This window comes from Eschrichtius robustus, chromosome 2 (genome assembly GCF_028021215.1).
Source record: "Eschrichtius robustus isolate mEscRob2 chromosome 2, mEscRob2.pri, whole genome shotgun sequence".
In the NCBI taxonomy this organism is placed as follows: Eukaryota; Metazoa; Chordata; class Mammalia; order Artiodactyla; family Eschrichtiidae; genus Eschrichtius; species Eschrichtius robustus.
This window is the reverse complement of record NC_090825.1, coordinates 116,464,649-116,488,976: the sequence shown is the minus strand read 5'-3', so window position 1 is coordinate 116,488,976 and position 24,328 is coordinate 116,464,649. Positions and strand designations below refer to the sequence as shown.

General features: G+C 41.6%; 1 protein-coding gene across 5 annotated transcripts in view; it reads left to right on the top strand.

Annotated features, from left to right (window-relative positions):
- SIL1 (SIL1 nucleotide exchange factor) overlaps positions 1–24,328 on the top strand; it is a 307,634-nt gene that overhangs the window by 84,107 nt on the left and 199,199 nt on the right. Inside the window, exon 1 of one of the 5 annotated variants that reach the window (XM_068535966.1) lies at positions 21,906–21,981. The exons of the other annotated variants lie outside the window; for them this stretch is intronic. The gene's annotated coding sequence lies outside the window, so the exon portion shown is untranslated. Of the gene's footprint in view, positions 1–21,905; positions 21,982–24,328 lie in introns of those variants that run through there. 5 annotated transcript variants of the gene reach the window in all.

Here is a 24,328-nt window from a genome sequence, read left to right as displayed (position 1 = left end):
AAACCATGAAGGAAGATAGGAGGTTGAGGGAGAGAAAAAAGCATGTAGCAAAAAGAAAAGGAGGAGAACTCTGGGTACTGTAATGAGTTACCTATTGTTTTACTACGTTAGTAAATCCCAAGTCTTCCCCTTTGCTAATCCAGCAAGATGATTGTTCTCCCAGAAGCCCCCAGCTTGTTACTGGCTCCTCTGCAAAGATTTAATAGCCACAGCAGCCACAATATCCTACAATACCAGGACATCATTATTTTTATAAAACATACAGCTGTGTTTTGCCACCTGCGCTTTGAAGTGTTATAAATAAAGCTCACCATACTTGTCAGAATAGGTTCAAAAAGTGCATTTTGAGATGCAGTACCTTTGCCCTGACAATGTGTTTATTATCTTGCTTGTTAATTCAGAATTGGTTAACTTGAGGCACCTCTGTGCCAGCCTGCTCACACCACTGCTCATCTCAAAGGCTTCAACAGAGGGACTCAGTGTGGCACTCTCCTTCGCTGTTTCCCTGAGAAGTCATCAAGTGGGGAACAGGAAAGCGGGGGAAACAGTTCTTGGAGCTGATACTCTTCCCCAAACGTGTTTGTGTGGGAAAGAATAAATCACGGGCCAAATGGAGCAAGCAACAGAGATTAGGAGCTTCTTGATGTTCTGGAAAACAGTCAAGTGCAAACAAATAAATTAGATGAAAACCTTTGTTAGACACTTTGGTTTGCCTTCTCATCAAGATGTTGGACTGTGGGCTGTTTCTCTCCATACCTGATAATTAGAACACTAAGACGTTCTTTTTGCCTCTGATAAGCATTTGCTCTGATATGGGAGAAGGAGGGAGAGAGGCTTGTCTGGGGGCATTGCCATAGAGGAGGTGCCGGTGCCGATTACTTCAAGTCTCGGCAGGGCCACCCATCAGTGCACAGGTCTGGCTTGGGGAGGCTGTGTGCAGACAAGGAGCAAGGCATAGGGCTCAAGAGTGCAGGCCTGGAGTCACAAGGACCCAGGTTCAAAGGCTGACTTTGCCACTACTAGCTGGGGGTATTAATTTCCTGTGGCTGCTGTAAAAGGTTAAAACAAGCCTGAAGACTTAAAACAAGTAGAGATTCTAGTTCTCGTTCTGGAGGACAGAAGTCTGAAGTCAGTATCACTGGGCTGAAATCAAGGTGTTGGCAGGGCCACACTCTCTCTCGAGGCTCTAGGGCAAATCTGTTCCTTGTTTCTTCCAGCTTCTGGTGGCTGCTGGCATTCTTTGGCTTGTGGCCTCATCGCTCCATTCTTTAAGTTCAGCATCTTCAAATCTCTCTGCTCTGTTTTCACATCACCTTCTCTTCTGTGCCTGTGTCAAATCTCCCTTTGCCTCTTTCTTACAGGAACGTTGTGATTGTATTTAGGGCCTATAATCCAGGATAATCGTTTTAAGATCCTTAATCACATCTGTGAAGACCTTTTTTTCTTGTAAGGTAAATTGGCAGGTTCCAGGCATTAGGACCTGATATCTTTGGAGGGCTGCTAGACTTTCACCAATATAAGTTTGCTTTCTTATCTGTAAAATAAAAATGGTGATTGTATCTTCTGGAATAATTCCATGAGGCTTAAATGGAACCTTGCATGCCAAACACTTGGCACAGTGTCAGATATACAGTTGGTGCCTAGTACCTAGTAAATATTCTTTTTTTGGGGGGGAGGTATTTTTAAATTTTATTTATTTTTATTGAAGTATAGTTGATTTACAATCTTGTGCCAACCTCTGCTATACAGCAAAGTGACTCAGTTATACACTCATTTATACATTCTTTTTTTAATATTCTTTTCCATTATGGTTTATCCCAGTGAAACCACACAACTCAGATTTGGGACTTGAACCCAGCCAAACTGGGACTTGAACTCACGGTCTTTTAATTGAGATCACACACCTGGTCTCAGGACTTAATGAAACTCAGGGTCTATATGTCTCATCACAGAAAGAATTTAGTGAGAGACAAAGTGATAGGTAAGAAGTGGATTTGTTTGGAGAGAAACACACTCCACAGACAGAGTATGGGCCATCTCAGAAGGCGAGAGGCCCTGAAATATGGGGTGGTTAGTTTTTATGGGCTGGGTAATTTCATAGGCTAATGAGTGGGAGGATTATTCCAGCTATTTTGGGGAAGGGGCAGAAATTTCCAGGAATTGGGCCACTGCCCACTTTTTGATCTTTGATGGTTGGCCTTGGAACTGTCATGGCACTGCTGCGTGTGTTTTATAATAATGTATTACAGTGAGCATATACTGAGGCTCAAGGTCTACTGGAAGTCGAATCTTCTGCTATCTGGAGCTAGTTGGTAATCAGTTTGTTACGTCTTATAGCTATGTCATTCTTTTAAAGGTTGTGCCCTGACCCCTTCCCTTCTGTTTAACCAGGAGATTGGATATAGTTCGCTGTGCTATACAGTAGGACCTTTTTGTTTATCCATTATAAATGTAATAGTTTGCATCTACCAACCCCAAATTCCCAGTCTACCAACCCCAAATTCCCAGTAAATATTCTTATTTGTGTACATAAATCTTACTATTATTATTATTTAGCTATCTTCTATGAAAGGGAAAGGAATAGTTCCTTAACACTTCCTCAAGACTTTATTTGACTTTGGACATTCCCTCCTGCCTCCCCCTCACCCCCATCATTGTCCCCATATCCCTAGGGTCTTTGGCCATCATCCCCCACAGTCAGCAGCTGTGTCCTCAAGGCCACTTTATTACCCAGTCCTTCATTTTCCTTTCTCAGTGCATGAGCTAATCTTTAGAAACAGGCCTCACCCTTCTGTTTATGTCCCCTCAAAATTCATATGTTGAAGCACTACTTTTTTTAAAAAAATTATTATTATTTTTTATACAGCAGGTTCTTACTAGTCATCAATTTTATACACATCAGTGTATACATGTCAATCCCAATCGACCAATTCAGCACACCCCCCCGCCACTGCCCCACAGTTTTCCCCCCTTGGTGTCCATACGTTTGTTCTCTACATCTGTGTCTCAATTTCTGCCCTGCAAACCGGTTCATCTGTACCATTTTTCTAGGTTCCACATATATGCGTTAATATATGATATTTGTTTTTCTCTTTCTGACTTACTTCACTCTGTATGACAGTCTCTAGATCTATCCACGTCTCAACAAATGACTCAATTTCGTTCCTTTTAATGGCTGAGTAATATTCCATTGTATATATGTACCACATTTTTTATCCATTTGTCTGTCGATGGGCATTTAGGTTGCTTCCATGACCTGGCTATTGTAAATAGTGCTGCAGTGAACATTGGGGTGCATGTGTCTTTTTGAATTATGGTTTTCTCTGGGTATATGCACAGTAGTGGGATTGCTGGATCATATGGTAATTCTATTTTTAGTTTTTTAAGGAACCACCATACTGTTCTCCATAGTGGCTGTATCAATTTACATTCCCACCAACAGTGCAAGAGGGTTCCCTTTTCTCCACACCCTCTCCAGCATTTGTTGTTTGTAGATTTTCTGATGATGCCCATTCTAATTGGTGTGAGGTGATACCTCATTGTAGTTTTGATTTGCATTTCTCTAATAATTAGTGATGTTGAGCAGCTTTTCATGTGCTTCTTGGCCATCTGTATGTCTTCTTTGGAGAAATGTCTATTTAGGGCTTCTGCCCATTTTTTGACTGGGTTGTTTGTGTCTTTAATATTGAGCTGCATGAGCTGTTTATATATTTTGGAGATTAATCCTTTGTCCGTTGATTCATTTGTAAATATTTTCTCCCATTCTGAGGGTTGTCTTTTCGTCCTGTTTTATGGTTTCCTTTGCTGTGCAAAAGCTTTGAAGTTTCATTAGGTCCCATTTGTTTATTTTTGTTTTTATTTCCATTACTCTAGGAGGTGGATCAAAAAAGATCTTGCTGTGATTTATGTCAAAGAGTGTTCTTCCTATGGTTTCCTCTAAGAGTTTTATAGTGTCTGGTCTTACATTTAGGTCTTTAATCCATTTTGAGTTTATTTTTGGGTATGGTGTTAGGGAGTGTTCTAATTTCATTCTTTTACATGTAGCTGTCCAGTTTTCCCAGCACCACTTATTGAAGAGACTGTCTTTTCTCCATTGTATATCTTTGCCTCCTTTGTCATAGATTAGTTGACCATAGGTGCGTGGGTTTATCTCTGGGCTTTCTGTCTTGTTCCATTGATCTGTGTTTCTGTTTTTGTGCCAGTACCATATTGTCTTGATTACTGTAGCTTTGTAGTATAGTCTGAAGTCAGGGAGTCTGATTCCTCCAGCTCCGTTTTTTTCCCTCAAGACTGCTTTGGCTATTCGGGGTCTTTTGTGTCTCCGTACAAATTTTAAGATTATTTGTTCTAGTTCTGTAAAAAATGCCATTGGTAATTTGATAGGGATTACATTGAATCTGTAGATTGCTTTGGGTAGTATAGTCATTTTCACAATATTGATTCTTCCAATCCAAGAATATGGTATATCTCTCCATCTGTTGGTATCATCTTTAATTTCTTTCATCAGTGTCTTACAGTTTTCTACATACAGGTCTTTTGTCTCCCTAGGTAGGTTTATTCCTAGGTATTTTATTCTTTTTGTTGCAATGGTAAATGGGAGTGTTTTGTTTAATTTCTCTTTCAGATTTTTCATCATTAGTGTATAGGAATGCAAGAGATTTCTGTGCGTTAATTTTGTATCCTGAAACTTTACCAAATTCATTGATAAGCTCTAGTAGTTTTCTGGTGGCATCTTTAGGATGCTCTATGTATAGTATCATGTCATCTGCAAACAGTGACAGTTTTACTTCTTCTTTTCCAATTTGTATTCCTTTTATTTCTTTTTCTTCTCTGATTGCAGTGGCTAGGACTTCCAAGACTATGTTGAATAATAGTGGTGAGAGTGGACATCCTTGTCTGGTTCCTGATCTTAGAGGAAATGCTTTCAGTTTTTCACCATTGAGAATGATGTTTGCTGTGGGTTTGTCATATATGGCCTTTATTATGTTGAGGTAATTTCCCTCTGTGCCCACTTTCTGGAGAGTTTTTATCATAAATGGGTGTTGAATTTTGTCCAAAGCTTTTTCTGCATCTATTGAGATGATCATATGGTTTTTATTCTTCAATTTGTTAATATGGTGTATCACATTGTTTGATTTGCATGTATTGAAGAATCCTTGCATCCCTGGGATAAATCCCACTTGATCATGGTGTATGATCCTTTTAATGTGTTGTTGGATTCTGTTTCCTAGTATTTTGTTGAGGATTTTTGCATCTATATTCATCAGTGATATTGGTCTGTAATTTTCTTTTTTTGTAGTATCTTTATCTGGTTTTGGTATCAGGGTGATGGTGGCCTCATAAAATGAGTTTGGGAGTGTTCCTTCCTCTGCAATTTTTTGGAAGAGTTTGAGAAGGATGGGTGTTAGCTCTTCTCTAAATGTTTCATAGAATTCACCTGTGAAGCCATCTGGTCCTGGACTTCTGTTTGTTGGAAGATTTTTAATCACAGTTTCAATTTCAGTGCTTGTGATTGGTCTGTTCATATTTTCTATTTCTTCTTGGTTCAGTCTTGGAAGGTTATACCTCTCTAAGAATTTGTCCATTTCTTCCAGGTTGTCCATTTTATTGGCATAGAGTTGCTTGTAGTAGTCTCTTAGGATGCTTTGTATTTCTGTGGTGTCTGTTGTAACTTCTCCTTTTTCATTTCTAATTTTATTGATTTGAGTCCTCTCCCTCTTTTTCTTGATGAGTCTGGCTAATGGTTTATCAGTTTTGTTTATCTTCTCAAAGAACCAGCTTTTAGTTTTATTGATCTTTGCTATTGTTTTCTTTGTTTCTATATCATTTATTTCCACTCTGATCTTTATGATTTCTTTCCTTCTGCTAATTTTGGGTTTTGTTTGTTCTTCTTTCTCTAGTTCCTTTAGGGGCAAGGTTAGATTTTTTATTTGAGATATTTCTTGTTTCTTGAGGTAGGCTTGTATAGCTGTAAACTTCCCTCTTAGAACCGCTTTTGCTGCATCCCATAGGTTTTGGATCGTCGTGTTTTCATTGTCATTTGTCTCTAGGTATTTTTTGATTTCCTCTTTGATTTCTTCAGTGATCTCTTGGTTATTTAGTAACGTATTGTTTAGCCTCCATGTGTTTGTGTTTTTTACGTTTTTTTCCCTGTAATTCATTTCTAATCTCATAGCGTTGTGGTCAGAAAAGATGCTTGATATGATTTCAGTTTTCTTAAATTTACTGAGGCTTGATTTGTGACCCAAGATGTGCTCTATCCTGGAGAATGTTCCGTGTGCACTTGAGAAGAAAGTGTAATCTGCTGTTTTTGGATGGAATGTCCTATAAATATCAATTAAATCTATCTGGTCTATTGTGTTGTTTAAAGCTTTTGTTTCCTTATTAATTTTCTGTTTGGATGATCTGTCCATTGGTGTAAGTGAGGTGTTAAAGTCCCCCACTATTATTGTGTTACCGTCGATTTCCTCTTTTATAGCTGTGAGCAGTTGTCTTATGTATTGAGTGCTCCTATGTTGGGTGCATATATATTTATAATTGTTATATCTTCTTCTTGGATTGATCCCTTGATCATTATGTAGTGTCCTTCCTTTCCTCTTGTAGCATTCTTTATTTTAAAGTCTATTTTATCTGATATGAGCATAGCTGCTCCAGCTTTCTTTTGATTTCCATTTGCATGGAATATCTTTTTCCATCCCCTCACTATCAGTCTGTATGTGTCCCTAGGTCTGAAGTGGGTCTCTTGTAGACAGCTTATATATAGGTCTTGTTTTTGTATCCATTCAGCAAGCCTGTGTCTTTTGGTTGGAGCATTTAATCCATTCACGTTTAAGGTAATTATCGATATGTATGTTCCTTTGACCATTTCCTTAATTGTTTTGGGTTTGTTTTTGTAGGTCCTTTTCTTCTCTTGTGTTTCCCACTTAGAGAAGTTCCTTTTTTGTAGAACTGGTTTGGTGGTGCTGAATTCTCTTAGCTTTTGCTTGTCTGTAAAGCTTTTGATTTCTCCATCGAATGTGAATGAGATCCTTGCTGGGTAGAGTAATCTTGGTTGTAGGTTCTTCCCTTTCATCACTTTAAGTATATCCTGCCACTCCCTTCTGGCTTGTAGAGTTTCTGCTGAGAAATCAGCTGTTAACCTTATGGGAGTTCCCTTGTATGTTATTTGTCGTTTTTCCCTTGCTGCTTTCAATAATTTTTCTTTGTCTTTAATTTTTGCCAATTTGATTACTGTGTGTTTCGGTGTGTTTCTCCTTGGGTTTATCCTGTATGGGACTCTCTGCGCTTCCTGGATTTGGGTGGCTATTTCCCTTCCCATGTTAGGGAAGGTTTCAACTGTAATCTCTTCAAATATTTTCTCTGGTCCTTTCTCTCTCTCTTCTGCTTCTGGGACCCCTATAATGTGAATGTTGTTGTGTTTACTGTTGTCCCAGAGGTCTCTTAGGCTGTCTTCATTTCTTTTCATTCTTTTTTCTTTATTCTGTCCTGCAGCAGTGAATTCCACCATTCTGTCTTCCAGGTCACTTATCCGTTCTTCTGCCCTAGGTTTTCTGCTATTGATTCCTTCTAGTGTAGTTTTCATTTCAGTTATTGTATTGTTCATCTCTGTTTTTTTGTTCTTTAATTCTTCTAGATGTTTGTTTAACATTTCTTGCATCTTCTTGATCTTTGCCTCCATTCTTTTTCCGAGGTCCTAGATCATCTTCACTCTCATTATTCTGAATTCTTTTTCTGGAAGGGTGCCTATCTCCACTTCATTTAGTTGTTTTTCTGGGGTTTTATCTTGTTCCTTCATCTGGTACATAGCCCTCTGCCTTTTCATCTTGTATGTCTTTCTGTGAATGTGTTTTTTGTTCCACAGGCTGCAGGATTGTAGTTCTTCTTGGTTCTGTACTAACTTCTAAAATGGCAGTATTTGGAACAAGGGAGTAATTTGGAAGCAGTTTAAAGTTAAATGCAGTCATAAGTGTGGGGCCCTGATATGGTAGGATTAAGATCTTTATAAGAAGAAATACCAGAGAGCTCTTTTTTTCCACAGCATTCGTACACTGAGGATGCCACTTGAGGCCAGGGAGAAGGTGGCTGTATACAAGCCTGGAAGAGAGCTCTCACTAGCAACAAAACCAGCCAGAACATTGATCTTGGACTTCTAACCTCCAGAACTATGAGAAAATAAGTTTCTCTTGTTTAAGCCATCCAGTGTATGGTATTTTGTTATGGTAGTCCTAGCAGACTAATATGGGGGGTTATAACCTGGTTCATACCCACTTCTGCTCAGATACCTGGGGAGAAGCTTGGGCTCTGAAATTATTCGCAATTACCATTCAAGACAGTTTGCTGTGTTGCTGTTTTCCCAGGGATAATAGTAACTATAATGAAGCATAGAAGAATATTTTTACAGTGGTATTTAGTATCTGATAGCTATTAGCCAACAGGTACGGTACCCCAGCGAGGTACGGTACCCCAGCGAGGTACGGTAAATGCATTTTATCTGTTCTGTTACTTGCTGTTTCACGAACACATCCCCGAAGCATTTTAATCTTGTTTTTCATACTTGTCTTCAAGAGAGGAATTGTTCTGATTTGCAACTTTGGGGGATACTTACTATATTCATTAATTTCTGTTCTTTTCTCCCCTCCATTTATTACTGGTTTTTTGAGAAAATTTTCCCCTAAATCTACACTAAGTGGAGACGGGTCACTTGATTAAAGGGTATTTTACAACAGTGGTTTCTCTAACTTCCTTGGTACACTGATGGGAGGGCTGTGTCATCATCTTCTTACCTGAGGTGAAGGTCTCCCTGGTCTGGGCGCAGATGAGTAAGAGGTTTGTGAGACCTCTGACCTCAGGCTTCATTGCAGAGTGTTTTTTTGCACTGGGATATTCCTGGGCAAAGGACAGGAGAGGCTTAGCTGGTTTTCTTCTTATCAGAGATTCAGTCATAGACATTAACCAAGCATGTGTTATGTACAGGACATTGTGTACAGCACTGTGGGGAACATGGTTCTTTGCTCATATGGGTACTCAGTACATGTTGATTACGTGAATGTGTGGCTAGACAGAGTGATCTTTGCCTTCAGAAAGACTGACGGGGTAGGCCAGGGCTTCATTGGCTGGGGGCTAGTGGATGAAGGGTGCTGTAACCTCCCTGGAAATTGGGAACATAATTCGGAGCATCCTGTTGGGGGCCATGATGCCCTGGCACTTGGATCTATAAGAGAAAGCAGTAGAGGAGAAAAGCTGTGTTGTGAGGATGGTTTATTTTGCATTTAATTTTTTCTGGTGTTTTGGCCTCATGAGTCCCCTTTTTTCATTGTAGACAGGGACTGTTATGTATGTTCCTTGTAAGTGCAGATGCTTCATAAATGTCAAGTGATCACCCAAGACAGTTGAGGGAGGAGTTGGAAAAATAGTAGCTTAGACAAGTTGGCCAAGGATAGGGCAGAGGCAGAGATATATGTGAGTTAGATGCTTGGGAAAAGAACTGAAGAAGGTAAGAAAGCAGAAGCCAAGAAAGGATTTGAATTAATCTGGAACTGAGTGGGAGCCCAGTTTAGAGAAGTCTGATCTGGGCTAAATACTCAGGGAAAGAGCACTGGAGGGGTTTCTATCTGTAAGAATGAGGAAAGACAGAGAGTAGTTAGCTTGCGATACTGAGGGAAAGGGGACACTGGGAAGAATGGCTTAATTCTTTTCTGCCCCTCCCACACACCATGTATCTCTCCTTTATGACACTTGTCATACTATGTGGCAATTATTTGTTCATATGCTTTTTCTTCTGCGAGAAGGTAGAAGGGGCTCAGTCATCTCTATATTTTAATTACCTAACTCTGTGTCCATCACACAGCAGGCGCTGCACTGGTAACTAATGAACATTCTTGAGGTTAAGGTCTGGGTGAGCCATTCATTGAGAACTGAAATGTGAGGGGTTGAGGCGGGGCAGAGGGGAGATGAGCACGTAACTGGCTTGGGGGGTGTTGAACAGGATAGAACTGAGAAGTGAGACAGAATCTAAATCTTTCAAGAATTTACCAAACGTTTCTTCTGTGTCAAGTGTCGAGTTAGCTGGGCATGTGGACGTGGTCCCTATCCTTACGATGCTTAAGGCCTAGCAGTGGAGGAAGATAACTGTATAAGAAAGTGTAGTAAATGCAATGAAAAGGGAAGTATGGGTGCTGTGTCAGTGCCTAATTGAATCTAGTGAGGAGGATCATCGAAGGCCTCCTACATGAAGTGTCTTAGGATGAGTAGCAAACCTTTAAGATGAGTAGGAATTTGCCAGATAAAGAGGAGGGGAAACAAAGTTCCAAGGAGACATGTGCAAAGGCTTGGAGGTGGGAGACAAGATGTCTTAGAGCATTGAGAAGAAAGTTCCATAAGCCCAACTATAGACATGGTGAGGAAATAGAGAAAGCTGGAGACATTGATTGGGGCTTGATGGTGGAAGGCCTGGGTATGGAATTTGACCTTTTCCCTGAGAGCCCTGGAAAGCCATTGAATGGTTTCAAGCAGGGGAAGGTAGGATCGAATTCATGCTCTAGCTGTAGAATAATCCCTCTAACATTTAATCAAGGTGTATACTTGTAATTTGTTGATCTTTTACCCTAAAACCCTCTGACACTGCAGCGGAGTCTGTCCATTTGCTCTAAATCACTGAGTGCAAGAGCCTGAAGTGTGGTAGAGAGTGTGGGCTGCCCCAGGCCTGAGTTCCTTATGTTTGAAGTTAGACCCAGAGCCGGGGCTGTGTTGCTGAGCGTGGGGTGTTCAGGACTGTAACTCCTACCTCCTCTGCAGCTCTTCCCGCCCTCACCTCACTGCCCCCTTCACAGCAGCTTAAAATTCCTCAGCCACTGTACCTTCCTCTGCTTTGTGCTCTCTACAAATTGAAAATTTTTATGACAATGTCAAATCAATGGGAAAAGTTCTGAAAAGTAGGATTGAGAAATAAAGACCTCTTTGCCTTTTCTCCCTGCAAGGGAATTAGAAAAATATAGAAATTCTAAGTTATATGTTATGAAACCCTTGGGGTTTCCTTTCTTTTGAAAATTTTTTATATTAACCAAAAATCCGACAGAGATGCTTATGGGAAGATAATTCCTTTTGGCTGGAGATTAAGCTCCACGTTGTGAGCTTTTTAATTTTCTTTCTTTAGTGGTGGGTTGGGACCCAACTGTGCAGTCGCTAAAGCTCATCACAGTCCTGTTGCCGGGTGAGTTAACTCTGTGAATCTGTATGTTTTCCCCTTGTATCTACCTAATGAAAGCCAAATTAAATCCATTTTTAATCAAGGAGATGAATGACAGGTTTTTCTTTAGAAAAGAAACCACAAGGCCCCAAAGTACTGGATACAATAAAAAGTAAAGTTTTTATTTGCATGTGTGCCGTTAGGCATGGCTTTAAGGTCAGGCAAATGGGAGGTGCTGTTAAAGTAGTATTTGGAAATATGCCATCCCAGGGAGATGAAGAAGAGTGCTTTTCTCTCTACCCTTCTTTCATAGTTTGTGCAGCCTGTGTGTTCCTAGCACCTTGCACAGGTACACAGTACATAGTAGGATAGTAGGTGCCCAGAGATACCTGAACGAATGGAGGGATGGTTCTGAGCAGGGCCTTCTTTCTCTCTTGTTGCCCCCTCCCTCCAGCCTCTCAGTCTGCTTATTTGTTCATTTCTTCATTCATTCAACATACATTTATTCCTCCTGGGCTGCTGTGAGGGCCACAGGTAAGGAATGGGATGAAGGGAAGTTTCCAGTGAATTGAGGCTGAGAGCCATGGCCAGTGCTCTCCTTCCTCTTCAACACATTTTATCCCTTATTTTGGGACATCGGTTTCACCAACATCATCCTCCTGAAAATTGCTTTCTTCCACCTGCTTTGGTGGAAGGAAATGGCTTCTCTTAGGGCAGAGGGAGTAGGGATGAAGACTCTTCAGCCCAGTGGCTATCCAGAAGATGTCTCCATGGGCTGTGAGGGGTGGGGGCTGTAGGGGGGGCCAAGTTTGCTTTGCCTGGGATTTGATTCCCATAATCATAGATTTGGCTTTGGCCTCTGGGGTCGCAGGGCATTGGGACCTCTAGAGGACTCACTCAAGGCACCAAACCTTCTCTGCAGCCCACATTTCCAGCTTGCTGTTGTTATCAAATGGGTTCCCTGAGTGATGCTCTTCATCTGAGCAAGAAAGTGGCTTCTATTGAGAGCCTTTCAGAGGGTCTCAGAAGACTGGGTTTGGGTTATTCCAGAAACCCTGGGCTGAGAAAATAACAGATTCATTAAAGCTGTGCCCTCTGCTTCCTCATTGTGCTGATCAGCTTGGGTTGCCCTCACCTGAGAGGTGGTGGTTGGGGGTGGGGGCGAGCAATTTGGGCAGGTGAACATGGAGGAAAATAGATAAAATTGACAGTAGTTGGTGATGGGCAGGGGGCAGAAGGAAAGTGGGGGAAAGGAGAGGGAGTGTTGAGGAGAGCTCCTGGGTTTCTGGCTCGTGCAGGAAAGCTAGGCAACTCTAGAGGAGGATCAGTAGAGTAGCTTTGGACTTGTTGAGTGTGAAACATACAGAGGAGAGTAGAGCACGGCATATCCTTGGGGGAGATTGTGCCTAGAATCTCAGGCTGTTTTCCTGTTCAAATTACCCACTTGGGTTTTAGGCCACTGTGAGGGATAATACAGTAGAAATCCAGATTCTATTTACAAACTAACTCCTTCTATTAATAGATATTGAGAATTTGCAAGAACTAACAAACCATTGAACTGCAAGGCAAAGGAGTGAATTCATAAGCAAAATTCACAAACAATGGTGACCCTCTTATCTTAGCAGGCTTCTTTTTCCTCTCTCCAGTCTCCCTTTCACATGGGGCAGTTCTGAAAAGGAGAGAGATTGCAAAGGTTTGTTAAGAAAGTGCAATGAGCTATGTGTTTGGAACCCATCTGACCCATCTGGCAAAGTGGGTTCTTGTGTATCATGATGCCACTCCCCCGTAAACCCTTTGCTCCAGCATTGTTGAAATAAATACATGTTTCAAGTTTCATGCCTCCAGGTCTTCAAAAAGCAGTCTTGCCTCTGCTTGGGATGCTTTTCTCATTGTCTTTGGTTAATTCCTCTTCCTCTTCCAAAGAAGTCCTCTCTGACCCCTATCTCCTGATGGAGATATCTGTGCTTTCCTGCTGTGGAGCCTTCTAGCCATCTCTGTCAGGGCTCTTTCAACCCAGTGCTTACTGTAACTACTGATTTACTTATCAATTTACATTGCCCGTCTAGAAGCTCCTGGACAACAGGACCCCTCTTAGTCTTTGTATCCCCAGCACCTGGCACATGTCTGGGATGTAGCAGGTCTCAATAAACATGTGCTGAAGGGTGAATAATCTGCTACTTGGATGTGTTGGAGGTGGTGGCAACTGGATATATGTTCCCTAGTAGGTGGTAAGGGCTTATTCATCTTTTCATAGTGAACAAGTTTTTACTTTTTTGTAGCTTTCCTGTATGGGAAAGTGAACAAGGTCTTTGCAAAAATATTTTTCTGAATTGGCGTGGCTGTTGAGTGCTCATCTGGGGTTGAAAATGATTTTGGCATGGGTATGAAACTGCAGGTAGTAAGTGAGCAGTGTGTCTGGGCTGCATGGGCATAGTGCTCTTGTGTTTTCTGGTTGCTTTCCACATTTTCATAAGTTGCAACTCAAACATCCAGCTTCTCTGAAGCCAGGGCTTATGCCTGGTTGTTCATGGGAGTGGTTGCCTTTCACTGTGAGAGGCTGTAATATTAACCAAGCTTCTTCTACAATGTTTTCTGTTGGCATTAGCAGGGGCTGCGGTGGCTGTTTTAAGGAGAGCTGCCACAAGAGGAATCCCTGAACAGTGAGAGACAGGATAGAATAATTGGAAAGAATTACCTCCTATTTTGTGTCAGGCCAGGCCCTTTGGCAAAATAGAAGGTGTAGGGAAGGTGCTGAGTGACAGAAATAAAAATGCGATACCACCTGAGAGGTAAAGGGGTAGCTTTGTAAGGAAACCGGAAAGAACTGGGACCCCTGCTATAAGGGTGAGGCAAGGGAGGGCCACTTGGCATCTGTTACACCCTTGGTGCCCTTAAAATGATACTATCTTACTCATGACCCAGTGGGGTTGGGTTCAGAGCATCTGCTGCCCAAAATGTGGGTTCCAAATGCTTTTTGATCCTCGGCTGAATGTGCTCTACTTAGAGGCTGATTGTAAGACTGATTGTTTCTAGGGAATGTTTACCAGGGCAGGTAGCTGGCATGTTATCCCCTTTCAGCAAATCTGGTGCTGTGAGGAGACTAGCTGGTAAGTCATCCTCATGGAGCCTACTGTGGCAGGAGAGACTTCCTGGGATCCCACTGGCATCCCCATCACAAGGTCACTCACTGGAACTGAGAGTCCCTTTGCAGGCTCCAGTCTAGGATACTGCTGTTGGCTGAGCTGTACGCCTGTCAGTTGCAGGCTGATGACTCCTGGCAGGCTGGGATTTGGTTGGTGGCATCTTGCAGAGCCCTCTGACACTACCTGCTGTCATGAATCCTGTTGTATCCCCCTTGTACGCATGCTTCGGTGTCTCATGATATACTACTCTTAAGAAGAACAGATGCCAGATGGGAAAAATATCTCTCTTGGGTTTATGTGTGCTTTAAAAAAAAAAAAAACATTAAAAAAATTGTAGCCTGGTTTGGCAGTTTTCCAGGCTCAGGATGTGTTTGTCATGTTCTTGTTGCCCTATGGAGACCAGCAGAGCTGTGAAGAGAAACCACCTCATTAGGAGACTCTAGAAGAAAACTGGGCTCTCCTGGCACTTCCTCAGGGATTTGGGCCCTTTCCCTTCCACAGCCTGCCAAGGTCAGGGCCTGGGAATGCTCCCCAGAGCAGTGTGCTCTGTGCCAGTGTCCAAGGATCTTAAGGAATTTAATTAAGCAACTAATAGAGTACGGGATGTTTAATGTTAAAGTGTGATTTTGTTGACATTAAACATAGTTACTTAAATATCAGCTAATTAGTGCTTTTTAATATTGCTTCTTGAACTCAAGTTTGGTTACTGCAGTTGACGTAGATACTTGACAAACCCAAGTTCCTTGTGGAGGCATGGGGCACAGTTGAACATGGACTCGGAGGAGAGGAAGAGAGAACACATAATTTACAGCTGCTGAAATAATTCAGCTGTTTCCCTTGCTGACTGCTCTCCTTCTCTGTACTGCTGATGCAGTGAATTTTTAATGGGATGGGCTCTTGCTGTGCCAGTCAGGGTTGGGATGAGGCCTTTTTGATTGTTGGGAATAAACTCTAAGGTTGGCAGGAACGCTTTAAATTTGAAACTAATGCCACATTCCCCTTTAATCCCAGCACAGGATCTGAGCTTTGGGGTATGCTTTGGTATGAGGGCTGCATCTTGTTGTGTGAAAGCAGGCACTGAACTGTGGACATTATTGATTAGGTAATGAGGGAAAGTGGGGAGATGAGAGTCTAGGGCTAGGGTTCAGCTTACAGGGCTGCAGACAAACTGAGCTGCTCTTAGACAGAGAAGACGCCTCTATGGAGTGGTTGGTGAGCCTTCAGAAGGTCTTCCTGCCTGAAAAATCTTCTCTGCACACCTGCCAGGGTGTCACTATTATGGTTTAAGGTGTTCATCTGCTCACCTGGTAATCTCTCCACCTACCCATTCATTTACTTATTTATCTGCCATACTTTTATTGAGGGCCTACTGTGTCCTAGACCCTGCACTAGCTAGGGATGGCGCAGTGGATGAGGAAGGAGTCTTTCCCCTCAGGGAGTTCATATTTATAGTACAATTTGGTGGGTTTTCTGATAGCTGCACAGAGAGTTATGGGAGTACATGAAGGACCAATAAAATATGGCAAATCAAACCCAGCAGGATATAAAAATGATCATCTGACCAAGTTGGACTTATCCTGGGAATGCAAGGGTGGTTTCACATTAGAAAATCTGCACATACAATTTGCTACTTTAGTAGGTTAAAGGAAAAACTATATGATCATCTTAGAGTAGAGAAAACATGTGATAAAATTTAACACCCACTCATGATAAAACCTCTTAGCTGTTTAGAAATAGAAAGGCACTTCTTTACCTTGACAGACTATCTACCAGAGAAACTACAGAAGACATCATTTTTTTTCTTAAATTTTTAGAAAAGAGAACAATATAATTAATGTACCCATGTGCCCATTATCCGGTTTCAGCAATTACCAACTCGTGGGCAATCTTATATTTTTTTAGCATGGTAAAATATAGATAGCATAAAATTTGCCATTTTAACCATTTTAAATGTACAGTTCAGTGGCATTAATTACATTCACAATGCTTTGCAACCATTACCACTATCTACTTCTAAAACTTTTTCGTCACCTCAAATAGAAACCATGAACCTATTAAGGAATAACTTCCCATTACCTACCCCCTCCCTGCAGGTGACCTCTAATCTACTTTTGTCTCTATGAATTTGCCTATTTTAGATATTTCATGTAAGTGGAATTATATAATATTTGTCCTTTTGTGTCTGGCTTATTTTACTTAGCCAGAAAATTTACATTATTTCATAATGTTTTCAAGGTTCATCTATGCTACAGCATGCATCAGAACTTCATTCATTTTTATGACTGAATAATATTTCATTGTATGTGTATACCACATTAAAAAAATCTATTTAAGCAAATTTATTCATCTATTGATACTTAGGTTATTTCCTGTTTTGCCTGCTGTGAACATTCACATGCTGGTATCTGTTTGAGTCACTGTTTTCAGATATTTGGATATATACCTAGGGGTGGAATTGTTGGGTCATATGACAATTTTATGTTTAGCTTTTGAAGAATTGTCAGACTTTTCCACAGTGGCTGTATCACTTACATTTCCAGTGGCAATGTACTAATTTTCCACATCTTTGCCAACACTTGTTATTTTCATTAAAAAAAAAAAAATTATAGTCATCCTAATAGGTGTCAAGTGGTATCGCACTGTGGCTTTGATTTGCATTTCCACAATTATCAATGATACTGAGCATCATTTTATGTGCTTATTGGCCATTTGCATATCTTCTTTGGAGAAATACCTATTCAAGTTCTTTGCCCATTTTTAAATTGGGTTGCATGTCTTGTTGTTGAGTTGTAGTTGTTGTTATGTATTCTGGATGGTAAGCCCTTATTAGATATGTGATTTGCAAATATTTTCTCCCATTATGTGGGTTGTCTTTTCATTCTCTTGATAATGAGAGGCAGAAAAGTTTTTAAAAAGTTTTAAAAATTTATTTTTTTTATTGAAGTATAGTTGATTTATAATGTGTTAATTTCTGCTGTATAGCAAAGTGATTCAGTTATACATATATATATATACACACATTTGTTTTTATATTCTTTTCCATTATGGCTCATTACAGGATATTGAATATAGTTTCCTGTGCTATACAGTAGCACCTTGTTGTTTACAAAAGTTTTTAAATTTTGATGAAGTCCAATTTATCTATTTTTTTCTTTTATCACTTGTGGTTTCGTGTCATATTTAAGAAACTGTTGCCCTTTCCAAGGTCATGAAGTTTGGCCCCTACGTTTTCTTCCAAGAATGTTATAGTTTTAGCTGTTAAATTTAGATCTTTGCTCCATTTTTAGTCAATGGCACCCTTGTTAAAAATCAATTGATGTAATGATATAAGAGGGTATGTTTATCGTTATGTCGATATGAGTATATATTTATCTTTATGTGAGTTTTGTGCACACAAAACTTTGATTTTTGTAGCTTTGTGGTAAGGTTTTGAAATCAGGATGTGTGAATCTTCCAACTTTGTTGTTCTTCAGGATTATTTTGGGTAGGGTACCTTGAAATTCCATATGAATTTTAGGATTAGTTTTTTCATTTCTGCAAAAAATGCTTTTGCGATTTTGACAGAGAATATGTTGAATCTGTATATTGCTTTGGGTAGTATTGTCATCTTAACAAAATTAAGTCTTCCAGTTCAGGAACCCAGAACATCTTTCTATTTATTTAGGTCTTCTTTAATTTCTTTTAGTAATGTGTTGCAGTTTTCAGTGTATAAGTCTTTTGTCTTGGTTAAAGGCTTTCTTCTTTGATTAAATTTATTCCTAAGTATTTTATTCTTTTTGATGCTGTTTTATTTATTTATTTATTTATTTATTTATTTATTTATTAAAATTTATTTTGCGGGCTTCCCTGGTGGCGCAGTGGTTGAGAATCTGCCTGCCAATGCAGGGGACACGGGTTCAAGCCCTGGTCTGGGAAGATCCCACATGCCGCGGAGCGACTGGGCCCGTGAGCCACAATTACTGAGCCTGCGCGTCTGGAGCCTGTGCTCCGCAACAAGAGAGGCCGCGAAAGTAAGAGGCCCGCGCACCGCGATGAAGAGTGGCCTCCACTTGCTGCAACTGGAGAAAGCCCTCGCACAGAAACGAAGACCCAACACAGCCATAAATAAATAAATAAATAAATAAATAAAAAAAAAAATAAAATAAAAATTTATTTTGGCCATGTTGGGTCTTTGTTGCTGTGTGCGGGCTTTCTCTAGTTGCAGTGAGCTGGGGCTACTCTTTGTTGCGGTGCGCGGGCTTCTCACTGCAGTGGCTTCTCTTGTTGCAGAGCACAGGTTCTAGGCACGCAGGCTTCAGTAGTTGCAGCATGCGGGCTCAGTAGTTGTGGCACGCAGGCCCTAGAGCACATGGATTTCAGTAGTTGCGGCGTGTGGGCTCAGTAGTTGTGGCATGCAGGCTCTATAGCACGTGGCTTCAGTAGTTGTGGTGCGTGGGCTCAGTAGTTGTGGCTCGCGGGCTCTAGAGTGCAGGCTCAGTAGTTGTGCTGCATGGGCTTAGCTGCTCCGTGGCATGTGGGCTCTTCCCAGGCCAGGGATAGAATCTGTGTTCCCTGCATTGGCAGGTGGATTCTTAACCACTGCACCATGAGGGAAGCCTGATACTATTTTAAATGCAATTATTTTCTTAATTTTCTTTCTGGATTGTTAGTTGTTAGTGTATAGAAATACAACTGATTTGAGTTTTGATTTTGTACCTGCAACTCTTGTACCTGCTGAATTTATTAGCTCTAATAATTTTTGTTTGTGGATTCTTCAGGGTTTTCTTTGTATAAGATAAAGTCACCTGCAAACAGATAGTTTTGCTTCTTCCTTTCGAATGTGGATGCCTTTTATTTCTTTTTCTTGCCTAATTGCTTTGGCTAGAACTTCCAGTATTATGTTGAGTCTAAGTGACTAAAGCAAGCATCCTTGTGTTACTCCTGATCTTAGAGGAAAAACTTTTAGTCTTTCATCATTGAGTGTGATGATAGCTGTTGGTTCTTCATACGTGACCTTAATTATGTTAAGAAAGTTCTTTTCTGTCCCTGGTTTATTGAGTGTTTTTATCATGAAACGATGTTGGATTTTGTCAAATGCCTTTTCTATGTCAATTGAGATGATCATGTGTTTTTTTTTCCTTCACTCTACCAATGTAATGTATTAAATGGATTAATTTTCATGTGATGAACCACCCTTGTATTCCTAGGATAAATCCCATTTGATCATGTTGTATAATCCTTTTGATATGCCGCTGAATTTGCCTTGCTAGTATTTTGTTGAGGATTTTTGCATGTATATTCGTAAGGGTACTGGTCTGTAGATTTCTTGTAGTGTCCTTGTCTTGCTTTGGTGTCAGGGTAATTCTGGTCTCACAGAATGAATTAAGAAGTGTTCCCTTTTCTTCTATTTTTTGGAAATTTTAGAAGGATTGGTATCTGCTACCTTTCTTAATAGGCACGTTGCTGGGTAGTAGGCCATGGGCCGTGTGGTGTGGGGGTACCTATTTGGAGCTCTGGCATCCTTTTTTTTTTTTTTTTTTTGGTCTCTGCACCTCCGTCTTGGCCACCTGTCTAGGGAGCCAGTCATACTGGTGATGCAGACTGGAAGTCGTCTGGTAAAAAAGGTCAACTTGATAAGTTGGATTTTAAGACTGCAGCTATTTCCTTGTGCTCTCTCTTTCTGTGATAGATGGATGGTCTTGCTGAACAAGGTCTCTGTGATCCCAGGCACCAGAACGAATTAGTAGATAAGGGAGGGCTTTCCTGGTGGCGCAGTGGTTGGGAATCCGCCTGCCATTGCGGAGGACACGGCTCTGAGCCCTGGTCCGGGAAGATCCCACTGGCAACTGGGCCCGTGTGCCACAACTACTGAGCCTGCGCTCTAGAGCCTGTGAGCCACAGCTGCTGAGCCCGTGTGCCACAACTACTGAAACCCAAGTGCCTGGAGCCCGTGCTCAGCAACAAGAGAAGCCACCGCAATGAGAAGCCTGCACACAGCAACGAAGAGTAGCCCCTGCTCACCGCAACTAGAGAAAGCCCATGCACAGCAACAAAGACCCAACACAGCCAAAAATAAGCAAATAAAATAAATAAATTTATTTAAAAAAAAGTAGATAAGGGAACAGGTTCTGTGTTGAAAATAATATTTATTTTAAGTATTTTCTCATATGTCTAATATTTTAGGAAGAAAGACTTCATTGAGCATAGCTTTCCATAATTCTAACTTCATGTCTGATGACAGAGTTGGCTACACACAGTTTTTTTCAAAGTACTAATATTTCATATACATGTGCCATTATGTTCTTCATTCAACAGTATTTTATGTATCTGTTTTCATGTTTCACTATAGTTCATATTTTCACGGACATTATTTTCCATTGTGTATTCCACGTGACCCCCTTTTAGATTATTAATTTTATTCAACTAACAGATATTTTTTGAGCGTCTGCCACAGTGCTAGGCAATGAGGATACAGCAGTGGTTTAGGTGGACGTTGTCCCTGCTCTTGCAGAGCTCCCAGTCAGATGGGTTGTAGTTGTTATAGGCCCATGAAATGGAATTTCACTGACCACGTAACACAGCCTTGGAGAGGATGAGGACGTTGTGTAATCTCTAGCCCTGGCTCCTATTGCTGCTTTCTTTTTTAAAAAAATTTAATTTATTTATTTTTGGTTGCACTGGGTCTTCGTTGCTGTGTGCGGGCTTTCTCTAGTTGGGGTGAGCAGGGGCTACTCTTTGTTGCGGTGCGTGGGCTTCTCATTGCAGTGGCTTCTCTTGTTGTGTGCAGAGCACAGGCTGTAGGCTCACGGACTTCAGTAGTTGTGGCATGCAGGCTCAGTAGTTGTGGCTCGTGGGCTCTAGAGCACAGGCTCAGTAGTTGTGGCACATGGGCTTAGTTGCTCTGCGGCATGTGGGATCTTCCCGGACCAGGGCTCGAACCCATGTCCCCTGCATTGGCAGGCGGATTCTTAACCACTGCGCCACCAAGGAAGCTCCTACTGCTGCTTTCTAAAAAGCAAGCGAGGCTTTGTCAGGACAGTGGCAGTTCTGCTTGTGACTGGGCTCTTAGCAAAGCCCAGGATGGGGAGCCCTGGGACCATGGCAGAGTCAGCTCTGAAATGGGGCTGCTGCAGCAGGGAGGACTGCTGTTTCCTAGGCAATACTCTGCTTAATATTTTTAGTGCGTGGTCACGGTAGAACTAAATGTGGTTTCTGATCCCAAATTGGTAATAAATGTAGACATATTTAGAGTCAGAAACAATGCATTTAAAATCCTCTGCTCCTTAACTGTCTTGCCAAGTGCTGAGTTTAGGTTTCTTTGTTTCTTGGCTACCTCCCCAGCCTCCCACCATCTCTCAGAGAAGGCACCCAGATTTTCTCTGGGTGTTAGGTGGGATTCTGAAAACCGTGAGTTATGGCTCCCTGAGCTGTGTTGAGAAGCATCTGATTTTTGTGTTTCTGCCCACGTATGTAAATGTGTACACTTTAAAATTTATCCTCCTTTCAAGTTTTTAAGGATCTGGAATTATGAATAGTCTTGGACTCTCAGGTGTGTTAAAAATAAAATATGTTGTTTCAGTTGCTGACTTACCTGGAGGACATAGTCAATGCCAACATGGTAGTCGCGAGTTCAGTGATTGGTGATCCGTACTTGTGCTGCCACTAAGGTTTTCTGTAAGTAAATGCTGTTTTCTTGGGGTTCCTCAATTAGTTTAAGGATCACCCTAATTGTTGCCCATCTCATCATTTCAAAGTTGTAATTTGTGTCTCAAGTTGCCCAGAACAGTATCTATTTTCTCACGGCATATTCCTTAAGAGGGCTTTCTTCTTAATTGTACTGTCTGAGACTCAGATATGGAAAACCATGCTACTCACTGATGGTCAATAGGACATAAAACACCTGCGGACAGTGATGTTTTCTTTTGTATGTTCTGTTATACAGTATGGTTCCCAGTGTGCTCGGGGGACCTGAGGTACCTGCTTCTAGAGTGTGAATGCTGAGTGCTTGTAATCCGAAGTGCCAGAGTGGCTGGCACAGAATAAGGGTTGGTGTGCTTACTGATTTGCAGATAGTCCATTTGGAGCTATGGACTAGAAGTCATACCTTCCTCCCTATCCTACCATAGTCCCACTGTGAGGCCCTGACCTTTGCTGGAAGTTTGGACGCAGCAGGGGAAAGGAAAGATGAACTCTGATCCCTCCCCAGCCCCAGACTGTGGTTTGTAGATGAGTGTATGAAGGTCCTGGTATTCTTGGGGAGCAGGCTATAAAGAAAGCCCATCATGCTTACTGTTAGGAGATATAGTTATTAGTTTAAAAGGAGAGGGAAGGAGGTGGCCCTGGAGCTCTTACTCCCTGGATAGCAACTGACCCTGTCTAGGGCGGTCCAAGCAGTCTAAGTCTGCTGAATTTGCCCCTGCTGCTCCTGCCTTCCCTATTCTCTCTTAGAGGTATGAGAGCAGCAGCAGGAATATGAAGACAGGGCTGAGTCACTGGGAAGCTGGGCTCTGAAGTGGCTTTTCTTAGTCAACTCTCCAGTGGGCACTGATGCAGAGCCAGCCAATATCGCTTAAAGGTTTCAATGGAAATGCATCTGTAGCCACCTAGAGTTTAGTGCAGGTGTGTGGGCAGATTTGCAGCTCAGGGAAGCTGGGTTCCAAGGAGAGACTTGATTATCAGAACAGAAGACATTTCTATATGGGGGTGAAGCCTCACTGCTTTTGTTTATCCTGTCCTTTGCTCAGAATTTTCTCTAACAGTAGTTGTTAGTGAGAGCTACAAGCTTCTTGAGCCCTTGGTTTGTGTCAAGCATTGTGCTATATGCTTCATATCATCTCATTTAATGCTAACACCCATCCTACAAAATAGTTACTATTAAGTCCCTTTTTAGATGAAGGAATTGAAATTTGGAGAGAGGTTAAGTGGCTAGCCCAAAGTCCCACAACTAATTGGGGAGACCTGGGTGGAAATCCAGGTCTGGAGTGGAGATGGAGTTGAGGAGAGTTTTTGGTAACCTTGGCTGCTGTCATGAGACACAGGCTGATCACTCTAAGGACCTCATGCAGTGTCGGGGAGCAAGTATAAGGAGTAGATTTCCTTGCCAACTCCCTGCTAGAAACGTGCAGTCTGGAGCCTAGTGGAAAATACACTGACCACGGCTGGTATATTTCTCTACTTTGCCTGGTTGCTTGCTGGTGTGCTTAGGCAAGCCCCATTCACCCTTTTGGGCTCTATTTTCTTCATCTGCCATGTGGAAATAATCCTGTCCTATATATTTCATGCGTGGGGAATAGGATCATAGACTAGTTGTAAATGAGCTTGGATATCATCCTGGCCAACTTTTACCCAATATAGTTCTCTCCTCCCCTCTGCTAAGTTCTTTCCAGACAGTTGGGTATGTATGAGGGGAGTGCTTTGTGCTGGACTCTGTGAGGGAGAGCAAGGATGCTTTTGCTTCTTGTACAGCTGGGGAGCCTGAGTTATGGGAGGTTAAGAGGTCAAGTCACACAGGGTGCCAGCGAACTGGTTGCAATCTGAGTCAAGGGCCTTCTTCTTCTTGAATGTCTGTGTCTCTACTGTGGGCTTGGCTGTGCCAAGGACATTCAGTAATCAAAATGTGTGTGCATGCATGTGTGTGTATGATGTGCAGAAATATAGATGTGGCAGAAGTGGCTCTCTCCGCAAGAGGGCTCCAGTAGGCTCATTAAAAAATTTCTCTCCTGACACAAAATGTGTGCCTTTTTATTCACATTGTTGCAAAACAAATAAAATGAATGGCTGATTTCATAGACCACTGGAAAGGCAGCATGGTCTGTAGAAAGAGCATGGGTTCTGGGGCCAAACTGGCTTTGATTCCTGACTCTACCACTCTCTGACTGTGTGAACTTGGGCAAATTACTTAACCTCTCTGAATTTTAGTCCCCTCATGGACAAAATAAGCAGCATATTAGAACCCCATCACAGGGTTGTGGTGAAGAGTAAATGAGGTTAGAACTTTGCTTGGAACATAGAAAGTACTCTA